The sequence below is a fragment of the Solanum stenotomum genome, chromosome 10, assembly GCF_019186545.1.
Source record: "Solanum stenotomum isolate F172 chromosome 10, ASM1918654v1, whole genome shotgun sequence".
NCBI classification, from domain to species: Eukaryota; Viridiplantae; Streptophyta; class Magnoliopsida; order Solanales; family Solanaceae; genus Solanum; species Solanum stenotomum.
Window position 1 is genome coordinate 45,950,959 of NC_064291.1, and position 6,000 is coordinate 45,956,958.

Genomic DNA, 6,000 nt, shown 5'->3' on the forward strand with positions numbered 1-6,000 from the left:
TTAATTATGAAGTTGATGAATTATAAAAGCTTGAGATTTTCAAGAAGTTTTATATTTTTCAAAGTAATTAATTGAGAATATAATAAAAAAAATTATCTTTACTTGATTTGTTAAAATTAACACGTAATTAGGAATAACTAAAAAAATAAAAGTGAACAAATAATTAGAGACAAAGAAGTACCATTTAATTAATTTCCAACCCCACCTTATCTTAATATTTATCCCCCAAATTGGCTGACTTAACTATTAATAGAATAACAAAGTCAGAGGAGTAGGTGTAATAAAATGAAAATGGATGGGAGAATTATCCCCCAAATTTGCTCTTTTTCCAATTAGTCCATGGGAAAGAGTTAGAATTTTTTTATTATGTGTTCGGTGTATGAGGAGATTATTTTATTAATATTATATTATGATGCTGGGACCCCTGCTTTATTTTTCTTCTTGACCTTTGTTTCTCTTTTTTACTTTTCTCTGTCCTCTTTTTTCTCATTTTTTGTTTTCTCTAAATCTAATTTGAAACAAATTTAATTACTCCATCAGTTTGTATATTGTATAGTGAAAAATAATATATTTTTTTACTTAATTTTACAGAAAATATTTTTAAAAATTATTATTTTTATTATTAAATAAAGTCAATATCCTTAGAGGTAGTCCAACTACATAAGAATCGAAATACACAAGAATTTTAACATAGTTTCTCAGATTGCATGGTTTAATTATTTTACCCAAGCAAAGAGCCTGTCAAGAAACTAATACATACTTTTATTGAGTTCATGTGTCTGATAGTTCTAACTGGGTATCAGGCGCCCTACTTATCAAACTTTTTTTCGAGCTAAAAACCACGGCTCATCAGACGGAGTCACAAAGACAAAACCAATAAAAGTAGTACTAGATTCAACTGTACCTCAATCTCAGAACCAAGTCGAGAAGCCATACTAAAATTCTTCTATATTTAAATAAAGCTTAGATCCGTTCAGGGTCTATATAAAAGAGAAGTTAGTTATCCGACATAGATATTATTTTTTAGCCGGACATAGTCACGACTTAGATTGGAGAATTTATAAAAGTAAAACACAGGAAGAAAGAGAAAAGAAAGTACCTTATTGTTATCAAACCGCACACTTTATTATTCCGGCCAAAATCTGGCAAGCTTACAAAACTTAGTAAGAAAAGTTTACAAGAAAGAGAGAGAGTGCAAAACGGAAGAGAGGGTTTCTAAAACCTGCTCCCTAATTAAAGAAAAACAAACTTATTTATAGGAAAAGAAAGCATCTTTGTATATGATACTGGGCCCCTATCTGGGTCCTAGTAACAGTGTATTTACTATTGAGCTACAGTGTTGCTACAGTAGTCCGGGCGTTTTATTGTTCCAGAAAAGTTTAACACTGCTACATCTTGTCTTTTAGTTTTGCCAAAAAATCTTCGGCTTTCTTCAGTGCATCTACTGGACTTTCTTCTTCATATGGTTGAGCTTCGTGCATATCTTCACTTGTTTCACTACGCATTGATGAATCTGATTTTGCGTAATAACTTACATTAGAAGAATCTTTTTCTTTACTTCTTCTAGATACTTCATAATCATTTCATTTTGTTCTCCTTCATCATGATTAGAATTTTTTCTAGCCATATGTTTTATGGAAGTTGAGCCATCAGTCATAATTCCTTTATTAGGAATCGATTTATAATCGTGTATGATTTTCGTTATTAGATCCAGCAGTTCTTGTCCGTATATAGACTTTGTTTGAGGATCTTTCCTCATCAACTTGTCCAAAAAATTATTATAATAAGTTCTGTCTAGGCAAGGGATTTGTTCCTCGGTGAAATCTACTTTCGGAACCCATTTATGAATCTATGGAACAGAGAATTCTATAAAAAAATATATCTGTTCAATTTGTTGAAATAACAAATATGTTCTTGATGATATAACTTGTTGAGATCTGGGGAAATCTTGACCCATTCTTTGTATAACTTGAGAAATGGTTCAGGCAATATTTTTATGGTTTGCCCGTGGTATGACCACCAGTTTAGAAACCAATTTGGTATAGGGTTAGCAAATATCTTGGCACATACTTTTATAAACCAAGTATGTTTATGCCTTTCATTGTTATAACGGAGGACTTTATTAAATGCCTGAATATAATCTCAATAGGTAAAGCTTACCATGACTTTGTTCAGACTGAATTGTCTTTTAGTCATTGAGGAAATACCCCAATCTTCAATATGAATGACGTGTTTTTATAATCATTTTAGAGAAGTTATAAACATTCTCACTTGTATTATATCCTGAAAAATGTTGAAATTCAACACCTGTGCTTATCAACAGAGTCTCATAATATTTTCGAGTTTTGTATGACTCACCCGGGAAATAAAGCCCATTAACTAAATACCTCTGGAATATCTTCCAAGGTTCTTCTTTTCTCTGTATGTCAGAGTTTTCTAAGAGAAATATCATTTCTCTTTTCTCTACCTTTTCATATGTTTTGATATCATCAACTTCTTCTTTGGCGATTGAAGCAAAAGAATCACCTTGCTTTTGAGTTAGAAACTCATGTAGTTTAGCATATAATGGATCACTTTCTGGAATATCTTCCAGATGTATTGATGATGAAGCTTTTTCTTGTGCTCTAGAGTTTAAATTATATAAACTCATTCCTCCTTTTTGTATAATTGGAGTACTAGATGATGAAGATCCGTAGGATGATCTTGATGAACTTGGGGATGATCTTCCCCTTCAGCGAGTATAACTGCATTTTCCTCTAGCCTTGGTTATCCAAGGAGGATCCATCCTGCAAACATAGCATTTAGTTTTAATCATTCAAGAGGTTATATTTTTAATCATTCAAGAGGTTAAAAACTTCATTACAATAAAATCTTTCATAAAGCTCTTGTTCAATCATGTAATCATTGATGATATCTATCACCATTCCGTCTATAATTCTCCATAATATAAGTTCCTTTAAATCTCTATTAAGAGGAACTGCCTTCAAAATCGTAACCAAATCTTTATCAGGAAAGAAGTCAAGAAAACCCATCAGAAGAAAGATATTCTCTTGATAAGAAGTCTGGGAGGGAATTATCACTTCCCTTTTTATAATGAATTTCGAAATCAAAAGGNATACGCACTTAACGATAGTTAACATTTCATGAGCTACCGTCGCATATTTTTTTTGAGCATCGCTCCATTTTCCTGAATTAAATCGAATAAGATATTCATTTTTATCATGCGGATTAATTTGTTTCAATATACCTCCATACCCAATAGTAGACGCATCCGTCTCTATAATCTTTGGCCAAGCAGGATTAGCAAGGGTTAAACAAGGTAAAGATTTAACTCTTTCTTTAATAGTCTTTACAAGATCCGTGAGACTATTAGTCCAAGGCTTCTTATGATCCTTTTTTAGCCTGTCATATAATGAAGCTAAATCTCGAGACAAATTCTTGTAGAATGGGGAAATGTAGTTTAAACTTTCCAGAAATCGCTGCAATTGCGTCTTATCTGTAATAATATCAGGGAATTTCGATGCGAATTCAATAGATCGCTGAATAGGAGTCATTTTTCCTAGACAAATCAAATGACCTAAAAATCTAACTTCTGTTTGAAAAAGACTCATTTTAGGTTTAGATATGACCAAACCATTTTGAATAACTATTTTCTTAAAAATGTCTAAATGCTTAATATGCATTTCAAGAGTCTTTGAGTATACCAAAATATCATCAATATAAACTATGATGAAATCCAAATAGGGATTAAAAATATCATTCAATATCTTTTGAAATTCTGAGGGAGCATTTTTTTAACCCAAAAGGCATTACATTCCGTTCGTACTGTCCAAACGGAACATTAAATGCCGTTCTATATGAATGGTCTCTAAATATTTGGATTTGCCAATATCCAGATTTTAAATCAAATTTTGAAAAGATATTAGTATCATATAATCTGATTAATAAATCTCTTTTGTTTGGAATAGGATATCTAATCCATTTTAAAAATTTATTTAAAGGTTTATAATTTATAACTAACCTGGGACACCTCGTTCTTTTTCTGCTGCGTTATTAACATAAAAAGAAGTACACGACCATGGTGATTTGGAAGGCTTTATCAAACCTTTTTGTAATAAATTATCAATTTCCTTTTTGCAGAATTCAACCAATTCGGTATTCATCTGACAAGGACTTGATTTGGTAGGGATATTTTCCTCAGAGAAATCATCTTCATATGGAAGAGTTACAATATGTTTTTTCCAATTCCAAAAGGCACTAGGATGATCAACACAAATATCAATGGCCATTTTTACAGAAATGAGCTTAATCTTTTCCTGTACTTTAGCAGTTTTTAAAGTATCGAATATATTCATACTAAATATCTCAAGTTGTAAATAATCAACATGCTTTTGTTTCATTTCAATTAGAGCATTAATATCTTTAGAAATAGGCTCGGTGATAAAAGTATAACTAATATCTTGATTTTTATAAGTAGCCGAAAATCCTTTAACATTTATATTAGTAAAAGGATAAATTGCATTTATAAAAGGAGTTCCTAGAATAGTAGAAGGGTATAACTGATTTTTTACTAAGAAAAAGAAGTGAGGAATTCAAACATTATCCTGGCAAATACGAGTATTAGATAATTTATACTTTATATCTAAAGCATGACCAGATGCAGATTTAACCATATGAGTTGTTTTTTTCAAAATATTTAGTAGGTACTAGACCTTCTTGAATGCAACTCACATCAGTGCCACTATCAATCATAGCAATGTTAGTTATAGAAAAAGTATTATCAATTAATATAGTACATTTAACATACCATTTATGAGCTGTAACAATTTGCATCATTCCTAAAAACATATTTTGTTTCGGATCAATTTTCAAAGTGTTGGCAAGAGTATTTTCTTCAGCAGTAGATTCATCAACCTTATTTTTTCCTTTGCTATTAGTAGACTCAATCTGAGTAAGACGGTGATCATAAATAATATGATTTTGGTTAAGAAATTTAATTTCTTCCTTCAAATGTTCAATTTCTCCTTTTAAATCATCAAAAGAGATATCACGAATAACCACGGTTTGTTTAGAAGAGAGTCTATTATGAATTTCAGACAAGGAGTAAGGAGCAAAATAATTAAATTCATCTTTAACCTTTTTATCACTAGGAATACTAGTTGAAGAGCTAGTTTTACTAGCAGCCAATTGAATGATCTTTTTCACGAAGAGTATTATCGGTAACTTCTTTTAGAAGTTTTATCACATTGTTTGCAGTGATAGTGAACATATTCATGTCTTCGAACTGAGATTGCAGCTTGTAGAATTCATCATGTTCGCAGTGACAAATATCACCATGACATTTGCAAGCATCATTCGAATCTTGATGAACCTTAGAAGACTCAGGTTGCTCATCCTCGGTTGCATAACTTGCTTCAGAATCATCATAATCTGATTCGAACCAGAAGTATATAGAAAACTATAAATCTTCTCTTGAATATCATCATCAAGTTCTATAGTCTTAAGCTTTTCTAGCTTACAATTTGGAGCTATATGCCCAAATTTTCCACATTTATAACACTTAATCTTATCAAGATCTCGCCTTGACCTATTCTTGGTAAATCTATGAGATTTACGATGAGCCCTACGCTAATCTCTTTCTTCTCTAGTCCTTCTCCTAGATCTTCTTTTCTTATGATGAGATCTATGAGATTCTGATTTAGAAGTTTCTCGGTTGGTAAGCTTTTCTAGCTTACAATTTGGAGCTATATGCCCAAATTTTCCACATTTATAACACTTAATCTTATCAAGATCTCGCCTTGACCTATTCTTGGTAAATCTATGAGATTTACGATGAGCCCTACGCTCATCTCTTTCTTCTCTAGTACTTCTCCTAGATCTTCTTTTCTTATGATGAGATCTATGAGATTCTGATTTAGAAGTTTCTCGGTTGGTACCTTTAGAAGCATCTGGTAAACCGAACTGAGTACAAAAATCTCCCAATTGAGACTTTTCTCTAAG